Here is a 22967-nt window from a genome sequence, read left to right as displayed (position 1 = left end):
ATATAACTGGAGCAGTAGTGAAAATATGATTTAAGTAGAAAGTCAATTACTGGTCTCCATCTCTGAAATCTGTGGAATACCAAAGACTGTCATCTCTGCAGATGACTGAATCCTTAGAACTGAAATTATAAGCAAAAGGATGAATATTTTGCATCCAGAAAGTAGGACTTGCAAATAGTTTTGTGTAATTGTAATATTTGAAAATTATATAAAGTTAGAGCTGGAAAGCAAGATGACTGCCCATCTAGTTTTCCCCTTTGTGTTGCAATGGGACTAAGGGATTTAGAACATCAGTGACCAAGTTTATCTGAACTCTTAAACACTGAACGATATCTTGATAGCTGTTGTAGTAGCTTAGTGTCCTTGTTGGAAGGTTTTCCTAATGTTTGATATACATGGTTTTTCCTGCAAATCAAAGTGTTTTATTGTGAATAGTGAAAGAGGAGCTGGCAATTAATGAGGTTCTTTAATTGTTTAAAACTTTGGAATGTTTTAAGTATAGTCCTCCCATTACTTTTATATGAATTGTGACAAAATGCTAGCATTCTTTTTATGAATGATTTTCTATCTCACTCCTTGTTTTCTGAAACAGAATGCTTCTCCTTTAGTCGGTGCAGGAAGTGTTTTGTACTGTACTCTATCTCAGCTTCAAGACCCTTTTCTACAAATTTGTTGCATAACCAGATGTTTCCCATTCTGTATTTATACAGAATCAGTATGGTAGTGTTTACTTGACTAGGTACTTTGTTTTCATAGTTTTTTAATTTATCAAGTTGATTATAATTTTACTTTGTATAATAATGTTTCTAGCATTTGGATTATGAATGGTTAAATGCAAACTTTAAAGGCAATGTTCTTTACCACAATAAGTATATATATGCACCCAGAATCTATATTCATACTTTAGATGACAAATTTTTCTAGGGTTTCTTTTCCTTGCATAAGCTTGTAAAAACCTGTTTTCAAAATCTTGTGGTGGTATTTGTGAGTGAATACTGCCCCTTTGAAAGCTGTTTTCTTCACTGGAAAACTGGGATGAAACAGAATGTGTCATATTCCTTAAGGAACTCTCTGTTTACATGCTATTAAACTTGGGGAGAATGTTAGTACTAATTGGAAAAACATGTGAATTTGAGATCCTGGGAGAGTAATATTAATTTATATATGAGAATTAGACACAAATATTGCTGAAAGTTCTTAGTACACTGACTGTATCTGAAGAAAGACTAGTAATAGTTTGATCTGAAGAAATAGGATTTTTGTAGTTGCAAATTCCTGTCTTGCACCCTTAATTATGAATTCTTCACTGATCATTAGCTGGTGGGAGCATTCAGTATAAATCAAATATTCTCCAACTTTAATAGACTTAAATTCAGAATGCCTTGAAAAATGCAGTGGTGTCCATTTGTACTCACACAGGTTCCAGTCTGTGTTTGTAATATTATCTTGGTAGCAATTACAGTAACTTTTTTTCCCCCTGGAGAAGTTAGAACCATGCAGTTTGAATTTCAAGTAGCCTGAAGGCAGCACAGATACAGAAGCTGGCCCTGAGGCCCAGACAATGCTTTTGAACCACCAGCAGATACTTATAAAAATCACGTGAGGCTGACAAAGCATGGTTTGAGATCTTTTCCTGTAACTAAACTATTGTGAGCTTGAGACCGTGATGGATTGTCAGTTTTGTGTCGCCCCTCATGGTAGTGCAAAGTGTATAAAAATACGCATTGTTTTTCACAGGTGTGGCAAAAGACTATAGTCCAAGATGAAGTGTGATTCTCACTTAAGATATTTTCCATATATTTTGTGCAGGAATAAAATATTGAACTACTTTCTTGTTTTTCCTTTAGTAACCCTTAATGTTTTTAGATTTTTTTTCTCATTTTAGTTTCAATATATTGGCTATTCATAAAGTTTTTAGGACTGCCTATTAAATCTATGTAAGGAAGAGTATTCACAAAAGTTGTTGAAAGTACTTGAAAGGATTTTGTAGGCCTGAGCACTGTTCAGCACTGACTGATGAAACTGGTGATCATTGACCAAATTAGATTCAGCATTTTACCCATCTTTTATCATAGTATCCCTCACCTGTTTCCACTATTCCCTACTTGCTTCCATTCAAGTACCATTTACAAAAGTGTCTAAAGGACATTAGTAAGTATCTTTGAATTCAGGAAATCAAAACCTTAATAATAGTGCTTTTTTCTCATTGCAAATCACTTTGCTCTGGACTTTTTTCTTAGATGTACCTGGAGTCTTTTACTGCCCGAAGCACTGTGTCGATCAATTCCTACAGATTTTTCAGCACAGGCCTAGAATATCAAATATGAAATTGACATTAAGTGACTTTAACTGTTGTAAGGGAAACTTTAACTCATCTTTTCCATCTTCCTTAAAATCATACAGGTTGGTCAATTAAATAACTTTATGGATTTCCCTGGGAAGTTGGTTGTTTACAATCAGTAAAAAAGTATTGGTGAATGTATAATATAAAACTGAACTGCTCATTTAAATAGAAAGACAGTAAGATTTTTCTTACATTTGCTGGCTAAATTTATTTAATGTATGTGTATGAAGTATAGCTGTGAAACACTGAAGTATTGCATTCGTTACTCTTCATTTTCTTAAGTGCTTAAAACTTGTATTTACCCGTTTTGAATGTTAATGTATGTTTTCAGGTTGAAAACTTGTGTACTACTTGTATTGAAACCAAAACAGATCTATCATCTCTGTAAAAGTCTTTTTGAAATTTCCTGTATTTTTCATAGTGCTTTAAGGCAAACCTACATTTGGTAAAATATGTACTTTCTATCTTCTCCGTTTAGTTCTTCCTTCTAGTAAGGATACCAATATGGCTCTGATTCCTTTTTTCCCCCCTTCTGGTTTGCCTCAATTTTTTTCTGTATTTCTCCTCTCTACATTTGGCTTCACTGGTTTCCTTCTCCATCCTGTGCCCTTTGATGTCTATGCAACTCTGTGACAGTCCCTTCACTGTTATAGCTGGGGCAAGTAACCCCATCAGTAGCCACCCAAGGGAGTAAATGAGTCTGCCAGAGAGAGGTAGCACCAAAAGGGTAGGAAGACCTTTTCCTGGTCAGCTGTCAGTCTGGGGCCCCCAAAGCAGTAACTGCAGGGAAAATCCTGTGGTACCAGTTTGAATCTAGCAGGCAAGGAGATTTTTTACAAGGTTTGACAAAGGTGTAACAGAGACTAAATCCATAAACAGTGCAATCATTGTGTACTTCTGTGTCCAATTTGTGCAGCTCTGCATGGCTGAGCTGCTGTGCCAGTTTAAACATAACTTTGTTCTCTCCCTCTAATTGCAATGATAATAACATAAGAATGATAAGAGCAAAGAAGTTGCTCTGACTCTTACAGCCCAGAGCGTTGTCATGTGCTCCTGTTAAATTGTGTTGGGTGAGCTGACGACGAGACATGATACAGGATATAATGGAACATGATATAATGCTGCAGCTTTAATTTGACTTCTAGTTCTTTGTGTTGAAAATATTTTTTCAGAAAATTATCAGCTGTTCACGATGGACAGTTCTAAAAGCCTAGGAATAAGTGAATAGTAGTATATCAAACATTTTAAACTAATGGTTTGGGTTCTGTTCTTGAGACTAAAATATGTCCCTTGTCCCATAAAGCTGATTTAGTGAAAAGGAAGGGGAGTAGCAAGTTGTTAGGGAGAATTTTGGGAGAGCTTACAGCAACAAGTTTTTGTGGTTCCTTAAGAGAAGCTTAGGAACAGTTAAGTGGAGCCAGAAACTTGATTGTTTGGCTTTCTGATATGGATCTTTACTCTTTGTAATTTCTTTCCATTGTAACTTCCTTAGGTCTTCAAAACTTTTAGTTCAATTGTTTTAGTAACTTTGGTCATTTATTTGTGTGGAAAGGAAAATTGAACTATGCAGAAAATAAGTGATGTTCCCAAGGTCATACTGTAATACCTGTGTATAAACAGAGTTCAAATATGCCTTGCAGTCTTGTGTTGTAGCTCCTACGTACACTTTTTTTAGCTGTTTCACTGTTAAAACACAGATTACAGATAAATAGATTGTGGTGAGCCTAACAACACTTTGCAGTCTGTTCTTGCATCATTTGGCTTGGTTCAGGTGAGCACACTGAAAATCTGAATATCAGACATGAGAAGAAAGCAGGGAAAAATGTCTGAGGTGGTCTTTAATTTTAATTCACTTGGTCAGCTTTCATCACCCTGCAGGACTCAAATGATATTTCTCCAAGTGGTCAATTTTGAGGGATTACATAAACAATGGTAAAGCACTGGAATTTTATTTTTTTCTTAATTGAAATGAAAGCACTGATAGAAAATAGATGCTTTTTTCCGTCCCAAGGTATTCCAAGTTCCTGAGTTGTGAAAAGGGGAAAAATAAGATGGAAGACTAACAAGACACATTTTTTTAGGGTTGTGAAAAGGTTTTTATTATGTTGTTTAGAACATCTCTCCCCCTCAATTGATATTACAGCTGGCAAAAACCACAGAGGGAAGGGGTACAAAGGTTAAGAAGGCTAAAGCAATAACATTTTTAAAAAAATGAATAATTTAAAGAGGAAAATGTCATGCATAATGAATAAAAAAGAAATCCCTCTTGAGATTTGGGATTCATTCATTTGTGGTACTGTGAAATTTAGTTGGCAGCATTGCAATTCAACTTACCTCAACTAAGTACAGTTCGGATCAACACATTAGTGCCTTGGTGTGCACGATTCTATTGCTGGCTCTTTGCGTTGAAATCCATTAAATTTTAATATGTCCTACTTAGGTATAAGTGGTCACAAATGATTCATAATGTTGAGGTAAGCTTTTGGTGAAAATAATTGTCAGTTGAAAAAATTTTCCCTAATGATTCTGCTTGTCACTGGACTTTATTTTCTATGTTGTTTGAAACCTTTAGAGACTACAAGCAAAAATAACCTTCTAAAATCTGCATTAATAAGGTAATTGTTCAAAACTATGGAAAAAGAATTGCTAATGAAGAAAGTGTACAGTCTCTGACCTTCCATTTCAGAAGATTCAATAGTAGCAGGTAAAAAAAACAGCTAAAACCTGGACAGTTATTTTATGAGGCTGAAAAACTTATGCCATTTTTAAAAAAATAAAGACAAACTTTAATAATGTAGCATAATAATTTTATTTAAGGTATGATATTAACAAAGATTCAGTCTTGTATGTCTAGTTAGTCTTTGGATTTCCACTTACCAGATTTCTTGGTTCCTCTAAGCTTTTTTTTTCTATGATATTTGAAGAACAGCGTATGAGAACAGCTTATATGATGAAGTGCACTGGTATTCGTGCATGAGCTGTAGGCATTTGAAGACCATAATTAGCTCTGCAGTTTGCATGACATTACTTTTCTTTTCCAATCCCTATCTGGACAAGACCACCAAAAAATTACAGGGATTGTCTACTTTTCTTAAGTACAACCATGGCAAATGATCTGTGCACAAACAGTTACAAGCAGAGAGATGATACCGATGAATGAAGCAGGTTATAGCAAGTATTATGACTTAGTTTCTTCTGGCTGGGAGTAGCATCCTTCTGTCAGCAGAGATGCAACTGTTTACACATCTGTAGATGTTATGGTCATTATTTCAGGTACCATGATCCATTTATTTTGCATTTGCTATTCTTGGTTTTCTTGCACGTTTAGGTTGAGAAAACCTGATCCTCTTATGATGCCATAAATTATGTGCACCTTAGCAGAAATTGCTAGAGTTACATTATTATAAACTGTCCTAAGCAGGTGTTCTCAGAATGAGATAGTTATTTGCATAAGTGTTTTTATGTAAATGTTATCACTGAATTTCTCTTACAGCTTTTGAAGGTCTGTTTAGTCTTCGGTTAAAAAAAATTAAGTGAATGTTTGGTCTTTGGTTAAAAAACAAAATTAAAACCCCACTTGAACAATAAAGGTAATAATGTTATTTTTTTCTTAATATTCAGGTCACTTTAAAATGAAGGTGTTTGTGGGATTGATTTCATAATTTCTATTATGTAGGCAGTGTAAGTAACATGTACGAGTCTATGGAACTCTGTAGTGAATTAACAGTGTTAAACTGTATGTACATCACTAACACCATTTACAGTGTATTTGCTCTTCCACATTACCATAAAGGAGTCCAATAAATCTAAACCTAGCGAAAATTTCATATTTTGTACATGCAGAACTGATTTTTCAATTACTTCAGACTTTTTCAGAGCCTAATCCAAATCCTGATGAAATCTGTGGGAGTTTTTCCATAGACTTCAGTAAGGTTTGGCTCAGGCCCCCACTTTTCAATTTTTCAAACAGATTTGCCAAAAATCTGCAGAGAGCCAGGCACTTGGAAAGTTTTTACTTGCAAAGTACAGCTGGTTTTGAGTTGCATGCAGGAAAGTTCCCAGTGCTTTTTTGAAACAACAACAAAAAATAGTTTTAAAGGTCTTTTAAATTTAGGTAAAAGAGTGGCTTTAACATTTGAAGCTGAAATTACCTTGGGTCTTAGTCTAAGCATGACAAACTCTGTACTAGAAGATTGTTTTTAAATGCATTGCTGTATGATAATAAAGCTTTAAACTGCAGTTTTAATACAACTTTAGCTAAAATTTTCTTGGGTTATGAATTTCAGAGAGCCAAGGATGTCTGTACTAATAAATGATTTCTCTCTCTCTGTCTTTTTTTTTTTTCTTTTTTTTTTTTTCTCTTTTTTTTCTTTTCTGCAGTGGAAAACTACACTGCAATTAAACAAGTATTCCCTGAGGTTAACTGCACTAATTTGAGAGAGAGCTCTTGAACTTCAGGGAACATATTACCCAGCCAGCTCCATCTGGTGATGTAGGGCAGTTTTCACTGCCTCTGGGTGGCTGGATCCCAGACTTGGAGGTAGATGAGGTAGATGTGGTTGGACATGCTGGTTTTAGGGAGCATGAGACACAGCCAGTGCCCTCAGCAAGTGGCACTCATATCCTTGCATATCAGCCTAAGAATAAAATAGTGCCATTTTAAAGTAGCATCTCGGGTTATGGATGACAGTCAGTGAGGTGTAGAATCTCTCTCAAATTCTCTTGGTTTTTTTGTCTTTTTGAGTGATCATTTCTAGCACAGATAGGATGCAGATCTGTTTGCACTAATGTTCCTCAGTAGCAACGTTGTGAATTGCACCCCCATGGTCTTAGTGGATTTTTCTTGGGGAGAAAAAGGGCAACATCTTCCTGAGTCTGAATGCCTGACATTGTTACAAAGCTATGTATCATCAGTATTAAACTTGCAGATTTTTTTTCTGGATTTTTAAAGTATGAGAGCATGTTTATGACTGTTCCACTTTTTTGTGAGCAGTCAGCTGTTAAGTCTACTCATGAGCCTGGTGTCAGTGGTTCAACTAATGTTCACATGATAAGTGAAGGTCCATAAATTCATGTTTCCCTTGCCCCTGTGTTTATTCAGATCCACCCATCCCTAAAACTTTGATCCGGTATCTAAGCTGCAAAATGTCATCAAGTCAAACATATGAGGTGCTTCATGACTCTGGCAGATTTAATTTTTTTTTTAAATTTTTTTTTTCCTAATTGTGTACTGGCTGAAACACAAAGACTGATGACAACAGGGCACACAAAAGCAAAGAGTTCATAAACTTGAATCCTTAAGGTTTTGTTTTGATTCATTTACACTTTGAGGCAAAGATTTAACTCACCCTCTACTAGTTAGAATATTGCTAAAGAACTAATAAAAAAGTAATGCGTAGTCAGCTACATAGTGCTGAAGTACTTTTTTTAGGATTGTAAAAGCCTTCAGCAAACTGGTAAAAACTGCAGGCTTGATGAGTTTCATGCAGTTATCATGGTAGGTTGCATATCTGGTGGGTGTTTGCTGCATGTTATAAGTGCAAATACCACAGCAGGGTGCATTGCCAGGAGCTCTCTGTCTTTTGATGAAAGATGTACTTTATTAATTCTGACCCTAACCAAAGCTTGCCTTATTCTGCTTTAAGAAAACTAATTAACTGTAAATTAGAGATATCACCAGAAAGGGTGATTCAAAGTTGGAAAATGATTAGGGGGATGTTCCACTGTTTTAATTGAGTTTCAATTTTAATGACTTACTGTCTTCTGTGTAACAATAAACAGCTGTGCCACACTCTGTGTTTCAAAGAACATTTACTCAACCTTTAAATTTACCATTAGAGATCAAAGAGAAGGTCTGATGTATATGGATGATGAAGGATGCCTCAATTCAAATGAATGGGTGAACAGAAATAGTGAAACTAGAGGTAATAAATATTATGAACAACCTTTTTAATGTAAGCTATGTGGTGCTGAACTACATTAAATTTTACAGCTGCACTGAGAAATCTTTTGTAATGATCTTAAAACTGTATCAGAGTATTGATAAGCATGTGTTTCTTCTAGCACTTTTTTCAAATAAATTTTTCAGTCAAAACTGAGGACTTTTAAAGTGAAAATAATTGCTGGTGACATTCTTGAAACCAGTTTAGAAATAATGGGTGCTTGAATTACATATAGGAATTTGTGTAGGACATTTCAGGGTAAAATCTTGCTGAATGATCAGACTTTCCAATCTTAAAATCTATTTAAATAGATATGAATTCATTGGGTTTTATTTTCTCTAAAATGGAGCAGGTTTCTTGTAACTGGAGTAGTCATTAGGGGTATTAGGTTGCTGTTCAGAGATGCTTAAATGAAGTTATGAACTGACATTCTCATTTGAATCAGGTTGTTACTAAAGCATGGAACATTGCGACAGGAGTTACACAGGAGATTAAAGTTAGTGGCATGAACTATGTTAGATATCCTGGGTCTGGTTACATTTTACCAGAAAGTTGTTGAAATGGAGGAGATTCTATGGAGTCATGTAAAATAGACTCCAGCCAGATACGATGAAGTAGTTAAAGATGTTAAGATCTAGCAAGGGTCATATTATGTGTTACACACAGGATTTTCTTATGCTCCTGTGATTAAAAGTCCTCCTGAAAGTAAAACAAGTTCTTATGGTGCCTTTGGCAGTAAACAACTGCCATGTTTCCCTACAAAGGAACTGTATTGGCAGAATTAATACTTTGCTATAATTTCCCAGTCTGAGGAGAAGAAATGAAGGAATTGTGCTTGGTTACTTCATTTAATTAGTTATCAAGGGAAAAATGCTTGTTGTACAATTTTACAACAGATTTCTCAGATATTTCCGAATAAAAAATACTGGTGTTTATGTCAAAAAGAGCCTTGCTTTTGGTCATTTTTGCTGCATATTAAAACCAGTTTTCCTCTTGCTTAGTGTGAAATTGATTCTCATGTGTATAAGTTGATTCTCTCTGGCTATTGAATTGCATATACATGACATAATTTTGTTTAGTGTAGTTACGGTGTGTATTGTAAACCCTGTGAAGAAATAGAAGAGGTGTTGAGTTATACTACTCACAGTTATTCTACTCTGAATTTGGGTCCATGGTTTGCAGAAGATATCCCTTCCAGCTTTGTGATTCACTGTAAAAATAGGAAGCTTTTTTTGTAACACAACATTGCTAAACCAAGAAAGCACTTTATTTGTTGTGTCAAATCATTCTTAGTTAATGTAGGTATGTCATTTCTGCAGGCATGACCATCAGTTGTTGGGAATAGGTGTTAAGGGAGTGAAAATAATTCATTTGCAGACCTGTGGTAAGATTATGCTAAGGAGAGGTTTGTTGTGTCTGGCACATTTGCTAATATGAAGGAAAGATCTTTTTATGCTGTTTGGATACTGTTTATGATGTTATATTTTTGTCAGTTGAAGAGTTCACCTTAGTAGAATGAAAAAGGGGTAGTTACAGAGGTATTACAATTACGACTCATCATGGTAGGCTGCTTTAAGAAATTCTTGGCAGGTGCAGCAGTCTGGTCCTTCTGAACAGTGAAATAATTGCTTTGATCAACATGATAGGGATGAAATCCTGGCCCCATTGAAGTCACTGGGAGTTTTGCCATTGACTTGATTTAGTCAGGATTTCTCCTGTTTACTTGACTATTCTCTGTTACTATTCTGCTAACATTCATGTAGTGATTGGTAACCTGACTTAGCAGAATGCATGAGAGCAAACCCTGAAGTAGACTTCTTTTAAAAGTACCTTCAGAGTCTGAATTCACATCAGGTGGGTCTTTTTTCAGTGTTTGGACAAAAGGAAGGTACAGAAGATGGTTTTTATCTCATTGCAGATTTGATGTTAGTAGAAAGGAAAACACAACTGTGGAATTCCATTCTGGGAGGAAAAAAAATGAGAGGACTGCAGAAGCCTCATTTTTCCTTGTAACTTTGATGCTATGATGGCAATGCTGTACTCTTGTCTTTGTGACAAGTACAGGGAAAAAAGTATAAAGAAAATACGAAAATTTCATTGATTTATTTCTAGTAATTCCTACTGAGCACCAAAATAGGAAACACTCAGCATGCAGTATTAATAGCTGTCCCAAACGCTTTGCAAAGACTGACTTGAGCAAATCCCACAGATTTGTTGAAATCTTCGAAGGAGAAGAAGGTAAGGATCAATTGTGGAAGAGAAGATATAGAAAGAATCCGAAAGTAGTTACTACTTTCAGTTATAATTATACGTTGCATTTGTTGTAAATCAAATGCAGAGAATCTAATGATATGTTGTCACTTATACCATAGGCTGTAACAGAGGGTTTTTTGTAATTGGTACTTAACAAATTCAGCCATTTAGCTGGTACACAAAAAGCCCCACAAGTGTTAGAGAGTTCACAGGCTAAAATGGACAGTTTGCTTTAAGTAGCATTTCATGTTAGAGAAAGTGCAGAGGCTGCTGCCAGATGTAATATATTTTCATAATTAGTGATAGATAACAAGAATTGTTTAACAATCCATATCCTATGTGTGCACTTAAGACATGGGTAGATCAATAAAAAAGCATTAAGCCTGGTGCCAGCTGAAGATTTTATACCTGCAGGCTGTTTGGCTACATAACGGAAACTGGAGCTGGATTTCAGTAACTCTATTTAGGTAAATCATTATCTAGACAATGTCTTTTCCAATTTCTCTTTTAGTTCTGGGTCATTTGGAAAGGGAAAAAAAAATCTATATTTAGCCAATGGAGTTTCTTTGTTAGCATTTCTAACAAATATTTTTTTCTATATTTGAACAAAGTATAGCTAGTGTTTTAATTTAAATTATGTAGTGCTTCATAGCAATAATATAATCACTTTATCTTTTAAATGAAGTTAATCATGAGTTCATCTGTTAAAATTAATTAGAATAATCTTTCTCAAGGCTTTGAAAACCTTTAATTTGTTGTCATATACTCAGAATGTTGAGGGATATGTGTTGCATTCTAGATACTGGTCTGATTTCATAAAGTTTCAAGGAGGGAGAAATCAATTGTCCTGTAGGCAACTGTTGAATATGAAATCGTGATCAAAACTTGAATTTCAGGAAAGAACAGAGTTTAAAAGCATTTCAAACACGTTCAGAGGGGACACTAAATCTTCAGCGTAAAGTCTTACACTCTCAAGATACGCTACTATTGCTCCGCTTCACTTGCTTTTGTAGACATAACCAAATTAAAGCAAAGGGGTAGTGAACACTTTTTTACAAATGAAATATATCCGTGGTGTTTGTTTATTCTGTTTTTGAGGTCATTAAGCTTATTTTGTGGAGGGGAGCCAAGACAACCTAGCATGTTTCAGTAATCTTGAGAGAAGATTACTTGAAGAAAATAGAATCGTAATGCCACAGTAAGCTTGGCTACACAACGAATTCTTTATATGAACTCAGACTTTTCATGGAAGGAAATTAAGAAGCATGATGGGATTTTTTTTGTGGTCGTTTGTGGGGTTTTTGGTGGGAGTTGTTTATTTATAGAAATTGTCCCCCATCAAGTTACTGTTTTTAATGAAGTGGTTCAGATCTTACCAAGGTCTGCAGGAATTTTGGTGCTGTTGGAGTAAAAGTTGATATCAAGTCCAAAAATCCCCCAACCCATCCGTCAGAATAATGTAATTGTTTTTTCATATTGAATACTTCTTCTGTCTAATGACATGAAGAGGAAAATATTTGGTAGGCGTGTTTGGAGTAAATTTGACTCTAAAATATTTAGAATAACTTCAGATACTCCACGATTGTGGGCACTAAGAGATTGCTCATGGTGTTAATGAACTGTCAGAAGAAGCTGATATCACATATCACAGGTGTGAAGTCAACAAGCTACAGTGATGATCTCTGGATGCCATATTTTAGGTGGTCTTTGGTTTGCCACTCAGATACAGGTATTTGGACTAATTAGTTTCTTTCAAGTAGTGTACAAGTAGAGAAAGTATAGCTGGCAAGTCTGTTCAGTGGCAAGATAGTTTAAAGAAAGAAGAGAAGGACTGTAAAAAGAACCAGTAAAGGAAAAGTTACATTGCTGAAGTATAGGAGAAGCAGCAGGCATGGTGTTTGATCAGTCGCTTCATAAAGTCCACCAAATAATTTCAAGCATATCAACGTTTGCGATATCCTAGCTTTGTTTGAGAATGGCTTTAAACAATAAAAACTAATTTCAAATAATAGTTCACTTTCCAGACCAAGTAGTGTTTATAGCCTAGAAAAAGGGATACTAGTATGTTCTTTTGGTCTAATTCTGTTAGCGGGTGTACTGGGTATTGCTTGGCTGGGTTTTGGTAGCAGGGGGCTGCAGGGGTGGCTTCTCTGAGAGGCTGCCAGAAGCTTTGCCCATGTCCAACAGAGCCGATGCCAGCCGGCTCCAGGGCAGAGCCATCAGTGGCCAGGACCCAGCCCATCAGGGGTGGTGGCAGCACCTCTGGGATAGTGTATTTAAGAAGGGGGGAAAAAAGTCTGTTAAGCTGCAGCTGGAGAGAGGAGTGAGAATGTGTGAGAAAAACAGCTCTGCAGGTGCCAAGCTCAGTGGAGAAGGAGGTGGTGTTGGTACTCCAGGTACGGGGACAGATATTCCCCTGCAGCCTGTGGTGAACACCGTGGTGAGGCAGGCTGTCCCCCTGCAGCCCATGAAAGTCGATGGTGCAGCACATTATCCACCTGCAGCCCATGGAGGTGGATGTGCGCAAAGCAGATTGGGACCCCATGGAGAGTCTGGCCTGGCAGGACTTCTAAACCTGTTTCCTTTCTTTTTTTCTTGATTGGTGTGTTTGGGAAAAGCAAGCTGTAAGATCTCTCCAGTTTTGTCTTATTTGTCCAATACTTTTAGTTGTATTTGGAATAGTATATTTCACAATTTAGTCTTTATCTTGCTTTGTATACTTTCCTTGAAGATGATGTAGACATTTCTAAATTATGTTTTATTTAAAATAAGCATTATAAAATGTATGTTTAAGTTGAAATATACTTTCTCTAGCGTGTACAGCTGATGTACAAACAAAGAAAAATGTGATTTGGAAGGGAAGGGAAGTAGGGACTCCCCTTTGCATACAATTTTCACTTTGTACTTTAGCAGATTTCAGGGTATCCAATCACATTTAGAAATATAGTGTGTTTTAAAAATGAGTAGGCCCTTGTCCTGGTCAAGCTACAAGATGATCCTTAAAAACTGGAGAATTAAATAAGCATAAGGCATAGAAGTAGCAGACTGAGAGCATCACTTGTTCTGTCACTTTATTTATTATCTTAGACAGTAGCAGCAATGTCAGCTTTTAAATAAAATGAAACAGAACAGTTAATCCTCTGCTTTCTCATATAAAAAGTCACTTTGTTTGAGACATAGCAATTTTATTGTAAAAGCAGACCTTGCTTTTGACAAAAAAAACAGCCAGCCAGCCAAAAAAACCCCAAACAACTCCCCCCACCAAAAAACAAAACAAACAAAAAACAACCAACCAACCAACCAACCAACAAACCCCAAAAAACCCCAAAACAAAACAACAAAACAAAACAGAAAAAAAACCAGAACAAAACACCCCCCCCCCCCCCCCGTCCCCCCCGCCCGGAAGGGGAAAAGAGTTTTCCCTAACTATTCATTATCTTCTAGGGGATGAAATTTGTTTTATGACATCAGTCAAACTGAATCTCTTCCCCATCTCTGAAAAGTTCAGTGCCAGGATTCTTCCCAGTTATTCGAGATTTTTGAAAGTATGATTTTTCAGATCTTTAGATACCTTGTGTTTGATCAATAGATACTTTGCAATTTTGTAAAGTTGGTTAAGGTTTATCATGTGAAGCACGTGAATCACCTGGTTACTTCTTAAAATGCTTGCAGGAGATATGATAAAAAATATTTATATATCCAAAATTGTTTATGCCTCAGTTGTATCATTTTCATTGCATTTCAATGGTAGTGACTTTAGTAAAATTACATGATTTACACAGGTATAGGTGTGGTACTAGTGAAAGAATAAAATTCTATATAGTGTGTAGAGTAAAATTTTCTGAATAGGAAATTCTGTAAACAAAGGAAAAAGTTCTTTCTGTAGGATAAGACATAATTTTAAACTGTTATGTACAGTTTTCTGCTCATTTCCTCCAAATAAACTAAATTAATTAAATGGTATTATGATACTTGGTGGAGCCAAAGTTGTCTTTATTCCTCTTAAAGTCAATCCCAGAGATTTTAATGCTGTAGAAGGTTGAGCTAATGTGAGATAATACTTGGATTTATTTGGTCATTGGAGTATAAAGTGAATTAAGTATTAAATGCTAGTGAAAATAAAGTAAATATAAGTAATTTATGTTTCTTTTTGCAGTGTGGGAGCAAAGAGGGGTTAGTATAGTTGAATTGATTCTTAGCTCCTAGTTCAATGAATAATAGTCATAGTTGATAATTATGGTAAAACAATATCTTTAATGACTAAACAAATACAATGATAATTACGTGTTCTACCTACTATGGATAAATCTAATATTTAGGTACAACTGAGAAAGTGGAAATTTCCAATACATGAAAACAATGCTATCTTTGATATAATTTTCAGAGAAGCATGAATTTTTAGCAGAGGCTGCTTTTCAGTTGTAGAAGGCAACTCCAGCGGTGTAAAAAAAGAGAATTCTCTTTTTTCCTTATTAATGCTTTGATTTCCTAGACTCTTAGTGCCCGAAGGATCTAAATGCAGTTTGTCTTATAAATCCAGCAGATAGAAGTTGGTTAATTTTAATAACATTAATACAGGATGCTTTTATCCATGTTTATTTCATCACTAGATAGATAAATAAATAGAGAATAGTAATTTATTTAAGTTCTAAGAATTGGATAACTATTCATAATTAGATAATAGATAATTGGGTAATTTCAGAATGCTGATAGATAAATCTGTATCTGTTTTGATCTCTGTTCCTTATATTTTCTATTTGGAGAGGATGGAAGGGAAGGAAGAAAAGAACCTCCTTGTTCAGAAACTCCATCTCTATGTTAGAATAAGGTAATTTAGTCTCATTCATAAACAGAATTATTTACCTCCATGATTTCTGTTCAGGGATGATTCAAAGCCCTTTCTCTCTTGGTGGTTCGAAACCTAATTTTTTGTAAAAATTAATTTGTGAACAATTCCTTCTTGTTCTAAGAGTGTCTTCTATTTTGACAGACACTAAGGGTTTCTGGCCTAATTGCATTATTGATAAATATCAGTCTGTTCCCTTTTTAGTAGTCTTAGCTTAGCAAGACTGGTCATGTGTTCAATAAGACGTGTGATTCCTATATGATCTCCGAAATCTTCAGCTGAGGTTTTCCAGGTTTATTTAACCTGTCATGAACACGGTAACAGGAATTGATCTCAATGTTCCAGATGTCTTACCAGTGTCTTGTTCAATAGTGTTACTCCTTTCTTATTCCTGACAGGAAACATTTTCAGGTGGATTTCAAAATTTTACTAGTCATCACACTGGGACCTTTTCCTTCTGTCAGCATGTGATTATTTCTGTGGGTTTTGTATCTTCTTTCATTTCCATAATACCATCATTTCTCACTCTCATAATACTAAAGCAATTGCAATCACTATTGAAATAAGATATTTGTGTTTTGCTGCTAAAATGTGAGATTTTGTGTACCAAACTACTTTACAGTAGTTTTCCAAAGTGACCAGTTCTGTATACTTCTTTTTCAGTAGCCCATCACAATAGTGCTAGGAGGTATTACTCTACCAATTCAATTTTGTTTTTCTGAGCAACATGCATTCTTCAGTACCTACATTTTAATCACAGTTACTAGTCCACTGTCTTCTGTTATCCACAGCATATCTGATATTGCATCTGATGTCAGTATGTTTTGTTCCTCTATTCTCTGGCCCAGAGTCATGCATTAGCATACATCTGAAATGCTTTTTCTTTGATTTCACTCTGTTTCTCATCTGGATTAGGCATAGGTCCCTCATCAACTGTTTCTGTTTTACTACTGTTCTGTCAAGGCAGTCTCAAACATCCATAATATCCAGCATAACATGGCCTCATGCAGCAAATTGCATTGTCTTTTATTTCTTGTTCACAGCTAAGATCAAAATCCCATTTTCACTAACCTGCATTTTTTACCTTCCTCCTTTTTTTAAGTGTTTTGCTTAGACCAATATACTGTAAACTCCCTGCACATAAATATTTATTTGTTCTCCTGACCCAAAGACTGCTCACTTTGACAGCCTTTGCACTATGGTTGTGCAATGGAACACTTCGGTAACTCATGGGTTACAGCACTGCAAACCAGGTCACATTTACAGTCTCTTCAACTGAGTGCAGGGAATGAGGACTTGATTTTCTTTCACTAGTAAGTCCAAAATTTGTGTGTGTATGCACATATATACAAGTGTATAGTGTCTGTATGTGTCTTCCTGAATTGAGTCTTCAACTGGAAGAAAGTTTCATATATGTACTCCAGGAAATACAAGTGTTTTGAATGGGAATAGCAGCAAAATATTTCTCTCAATTTTTTACAAGATGTATACCAGGAGGGTTTGTTATCAAGACTATAAAAGTCAGTTTTAGTCTGTTTGCTTTCACTGTACGCTGAAGAAAGGTTCGAGACTACATAAAGACAATATTGTGGAAGCTTTTTTGACAAGCATGCTCCAGAGATCCCAGCTGCTCCAAACACTGTCTTTGAGGTGCACTCTATTGTGTTGGTAGATGGAAACCAGAACTGACATTAAAAATTCATTGAAATATGCTTTTAGAAAAATAATCAGGAAAGTATTTGTTTAAGGGAGCATTACCTATTAAAGTTTTTGATGTAAATTTGTATAAAAGTCCAAAGATCTAGTAGCCTCTTTACAACTGTGTATTACCAAAACAATTCAATGCATCTCTATAGATTAAAAAAAAAAAAAATCTTACTTAAAAAATACTTTGTATAAAGTTATTTATGTGTTTCATAGGTACATATATCCAAATACATATATATGTATATTTATGCACACAAAATGAGTTTATCTGTTTAAACCAAAACAAAAGCCTCGCATATTCTTCTTGCTCAGCAAAAGTGTAGCATGAAGTTACTTTGTTACGGAATGGAGAATGTTGTCCTGAGAATAGATTGATGATAGTATATTCTGTAACTTCTGCTACTGCTGTATTTAAACATTTTGAAAGAAAACCATGTTAAGTTATGATAAACAAAGGTTATCCTTAGTGATGCACTTAATATGGGGAAGAGGATGTGAGACCCAGTCAGTAAAAACCACCAGGTGTTTTGTGAGGCAGTGTACTCTGATTTTTGTGGTCATGTTGTTTGTCAGGAGTTGATATTTGCCTTTTGCTTACAAAATTCCTTTGTAAGCTGATTTTTCTTTTCTGTTATGCAAAAGCAGATGGAAATCCTCCCAACACTACAAAATTCACTAAGTTCCCTCTCCCAACACTTATCAGGACACAGAGCATCTTTTTCAGCCAGTCTGTGCTCATGAGGTGAATAGGTGGTTGGATGGAACAGTGCACTTATGTGGCCGAAGCGCAACTGTCATTGTTTGTCCTTTGTTCACGGTGTGTAACAAGTGCCTTTGGTAGATATTGGGTGGCATTTATACAGTTCACTCTTCCTGCATTCCCAGTCCCGAGTCAGTTAGGGTACTACTGAATGCTGATCTTGTGTTCTTGGCCGAATGTCCAATAATGTGTCTTTAATGAAAACAGCTGTTGGATCTGCCCTTAGCAATGTGTTTCCCAATGCCATTCGTATGACTTGCATACCACATGCACTGAACCTCATCCTGGAAGAATGGCCAAGACTATTTGACAGTTTAAACACCACAGTTGCTCCCATAAAGAACTTCTGCTGCCAAAGTACCCTGAACTTTGTAAGTCAAGGTTTTATGAACTCGGGCATGTTCAAAATATTTGAATGGGCTACAAGCTCAAACAGAAGCCACACAATTGGTGTGAATTATCTTTGCATAGCACTCCATGCAAATAGTGAAAACTCATTATAGGAAAAAAAAAAGCTATGGAATTTAAGAACTGGAAGTTTTATTAAGCATTTCAATAAAATATGAGTAAATCAGAATAACAGTCCAGTATGTCTCTGTGTGCTTCTGTTGTAAATATGTTTTGGTGACTTTCTATGACTTTGGACTACATATTCCATTGGTATAATTTTTTCCCCTAATTTATTATTCTACTGAAATATAATACAGAAATATTTTCTGTCATTTTTTTTTATATGGTTGTTCAAAGGAGACAGAAAACAATAGAATTATGTGACTGCAGGATTGTAGCCACTGTTAGACTTAAGTGATATGTTCTGAAATCTATAATTGATTATTTAGTGACTCTACATTCTACAAGTGATTGTCCGAACTAAACCTGGACTGTTTGCTGTTGTGAATTGTAACAGTGTTAGTTACCAGACACCCATTTAGGAGAAAAAAACGTACAAACACACCTTTTTCTCTGCCTTCCCTCCTCCCTCCCCCGTGCCTTCTTTCTGTCTTAGTGCCCCCACCTCCTCTTTCTCCTTCCCTCTTTCTCTCCCCTACTTTTTCCCTTCCTCATAGTTCTTCTCCCTCTTTCTCCTCAAACTCTGCAATGGAAATGCGTTTGCATTCCTGGAATGTGTCTATTCAAATGATAGCCTCTAATCCAGGGCTGGTATGTGAATAAATGTTCCATGGATCTCATAATATGCTCAAATATATATTGTCTTCTTCTATAGATTGTGTTATCTTCCATTTAAAAAGCAGCAATAGCGTTACTTATCTTCACAGCCTGCATGCAGTGTTTATTTCAACAAGCAGGCTGCTTTCTGATAGGCAGATCCCAATAGAATTCACAGGACTTGAATAAGTTTAGGTAGCAGAATCAGTACAAGTAATCGATAAACTCTTTTGGAGAGAATAACCTCTAAAGCATTACACTGCATTTTTGGTGTACGCTTTCATAAAATTGTCAACAGAATAGAAAACCCATGTGAACATGGTTTTGGGTATAGCTTTTCAGAATCTCTATGAAATAATTTTACTATTTAGATTATCTCCATTTTATAACGTTATACATATGGATGCAAAACCTGCTATTTACAGAGCTTCCTGCTCACATTTTGTCTATCTTTCTGCCAAAGACTGCTCAGGAAGCTGTTTTTTCTTCTTTCTGTGGATTCTTGTAAGAGTTAATTTCAGAGGAAAATGGAAACTTTATGCATAATTTAGGTCGTGATTGAGTGGCAGAGAAAAAGGAAACTCAAATACTCTACCTCTAAGTGCCTTTTCATTTTTTCTGATGTATACCACTTTTGTTTTCCTGTTTTCAACTTTTCAAGCCATATTAAAATGGATAAAAACATGGTGATAGGAGCCTGTAGGAAAACTGTCAGTACTTCATTTTTGTTCAATATGTGTTATATGTTTATGTTTCCTTTAGGGTGTGGGTATCTTTTTCCAACTTAAGAACCAAAAGTGTTACAAAAACAGATGTAGTGAAAATAAGCAAGAGAAGTCTCATTTCCTTTGGTGAACAAAGTTCACAATTAGCTTGAGTGTAATTTTATGCATGCTGTACCCTATCAAGCAGTTTTGTTGACAAAAGCTTGCTTTCTTGGATTTATCACAACTGATAAAAGATCTGTGATGCCAGACAAGAATTTAGCTACACAGAAAAGGGGGAAAGAGTGGGTCAGATGTAATAACATATTCTAGATGTTATTCCTGCCAACAATTAATGGGGGAAATTCATTTTATGAAGCTCTGTTTACAGACTGACATCTGGAGGACTTCTCAGCTTGGATAGTTTCCAGTGTGTAGATTTATGTACTACTATTCCTCCTCTCTTCCCCTTTTTCCTTTAAATATTTCACTTTTCAGATCTGTGCCATTCAGTTAATTGTGAATGAATGTGAATTATTTTGTTGCTGCGATTTCTTTTAGGATTCTACGTGCATAAAAACTGAACGTGCTTGCTAAAACATTCAATAAATACTTACTGAAATGTATTTAGAGAGAAAAAAATTCAAAGAGTTCTTTTAATTTAAAAAGTTCTGACAAGAGAAGTCAGAATATAGACCATGAGCAGAACTTTTGAAGTACGAAATGAAAAGTTTGTAGTCCTAGTAGAAAATGTGTTGTGGCTGGTGGTTGTTTTTTTTTTCCTGTATAACTGTCCTTCTGAGTTGTAAAATGCTTTTGAAACATAAAATCCTGGTCTACCATGGTTTAAATGTTATATTCAGTAGTGTGTATTTGTGCCTTATTCAGTTTATTTTTCAGTCTAGTGAAAGTTTGAAATTTGCTTTGAATGTTTTCCTTTTTTCAGTGTGACAATAGTCTTAGTGTGGTCTCCACACCTTCCTTCCTGTGGGAAATCATAGCATGTTGCCAAGGGTATCCATTGTTATCTTGAGGATGTGTTATCTGTGCCGATTGAAGCAAGAAAATGGAATTTCCTGTTAGTTTCATTGGAAGAACTGGGTTCCACTTGTGTTGAGGAAGGCCATGTGTCGATGAGGGTCCAGTCATGCTACCCAGCTCTATGTATCTGAACAAGTTAAGGGACATGTTTAGCAAATTTGAGTAGCTCCTTCATTTAGAAGGTAGTACTGGTATTAGAAGAGCAAGATAGAAATGATCATGTAATCCTTGATCCTGTAAGCCTCATTGTCTCAAAAAAAAGGTAAAAGTATAACTATTATATTGCTTTCTTGTCTGGTCATTTATTTAAATAATTATTGTCACAAAAAATCCTAGTAAAATCCTGCCCCACTGAGAATAGTGCTTTTAGCACATGGAATGCCTTTATGAAACAATAGCATTTAAAAAATAATTCATAGGAAACAGTTATTGGCATCCTTGCAGAAGTAACATGTAATTATTACTCTTAATACTGATACTGGTAGTACTGCTCTGTGTGTTCTGTCTAAATCTTCTTTTTATGTAAAATAGTATGCCACTGGTAGCATTTCAGTTGTCAGTATTCTCAGTAAAATAAATTTATGGAAGAAGTTAATTTTGCTTTTAGTTGTAATAACTTTTGATGGTATCATAACAAGTAAATCTCAATGAATCTCTCACATTAAAATCAAAATCCTGCTTCCTTTTAACTAGAAGTGTGTTGTAGCTAAGGGCAAATAGACCTTTTCCAACTCTTATCCAGTTGCTGTCAGCATTGAAAACTAATGAAATATTTTGGCACCAATGGCCATCAGTCCTCAAGGACTGTAAGTCACTGAATTTTGGGTTTTTGAATCAATGTTACAAAACTTCTCTATTTCTGTGTAGAAATTCAATTGATACTAATTGACTTGGTGAGTTTTTGCTCATGCTGTTACAAAGTGTTGTAATATTAAAATGTATTATGCTGTTCTTGATAGTTCTTTGGGGTAAGAAACCTTAATTTTGTATCCTTTGTTTACAGGCTAGTGTTTGAGTGTAGATTTTATCTGAAAAATAACAATGAAAAAAATCTAAATCCACTTTTAAGACACTGATTTCCATTTCCTCAAATCTTGTCATTTACATTTTAGTCACAATTTTCAAATGGCAACAGAAGTATTGATTTGCAGATATTTATTTCCCTTTAGGCTGTTGGTACCTTTATATTTAATGCAATGTCAGACATGACCCTACTGTTACAGTATTTTAACATGAAGAGGTTTTTCTAATTTCCAATTTTCTCTTCCATTTTCATAGCAGGTGTCCTAAATATTTGAAGCTGGCATGGGTTGCAGGTCTGCACACTGACATTTACTCCTAACTTTCCTTTCTTACTGAGAAAATTTGCTTGCTATAAATCGAACATAAATCCTGTGATGCACCTTATACTTTCTCTCAGGGTGTATTTGGGTAAAGCAGCTTGTGACTTTACTCTTGCTTAGGAGCAAAAGATGCTGTATTAGTTCTCTGTCTGGTAGGACTGAGTGTTTTCAAAGGGTTCATTGAAGCAGCTGTGCTTTACCCTTGCATTTCTGCAAGACATGATCGTTGGTTTGCTGGTACTTCTGAAACTGCCAGGGAATATGCAGCTTTCCTACTGAGGAATGCAACCTTATTTTCAATTGTTCTATTCCTTTAGTTTAGTAAAGGGAGGATAGCCTGTGTTGCTGCAAATTTGATGCACTTTTTATGGGGCCTGGAGTAGAATGTGTCTTCAAAATAGAACTTTTGCTTGAAGGTAAAAAGTCTGTGCGCACCATTGGGAGTTGGTGTGCTGCTTATAAATGTGCTTTCAGAGCACAATGGATGAGTACATGGATTTGTTTGCTTGCTAGTGGTGTTGCTGGGAGGACTGTGAGAAAAAGATGCAGCTCAGCTGTGTACTGTATTGTTGGCAGTGCACTTACTGTGAGGCCATCTTTTTGCTCTGGAATAGTGACACATCCTCCAGTGTCCTGACCACAGCTGTTCCGAAACAAATTTACATCAGCGTATTTCACTGCAAGCCACTGCAGCTGGTACTACTACTACTACTACTACCAGATTTTACCTCTCTTCAAATTTTAAACATAGGCATTTAAACATATTTGAAGACAAAGCTGTAAGTAATTGTGCTGTCTAATGAATGCCTTATAAAGCAATATTGAAACCCCCAAAAAATGTTATACCGTACATCCTATAA

The 22967-nt window shown here is 35.6% G+C and overlaps 1 protein-coding gene across 8 annotated transcripts in view; it reads left to right on the top strand.

The window, feature by feature from the left end:
- BBS9 (Bardet-Biedl syndrome 9) overlaps positions 1-22967 on the top strand; it is a 286092-nt gene that overhangs the window by 148209 nt on the left and 114916 nt on the right. The window lies entirely within an intron of this gene.

The sequence above is a fragment of the Chamaea fasciata genome, unplaced genomic scaffold, assembly GCF_029207755.1.
Source record: "Chamaea fasciata isolate MVZ Bird 193981 ecotype frontalis unplaced genomic scaffold, bChaFas1.0.hap1 SCAF_1, whole genome shotgun sequence".
In the NCBI taxonomy this organism is placed as follows: Eukaryota; Metazoa; Chordata; class Aves; order Passeriformes; family Sylviidae; genus Chamaea; species Chamaea fasciata.
Note: the sequence above shows the minus strand (reverse complement) of the source record. Positions and strands in the feature narration are given on the sequence as shown.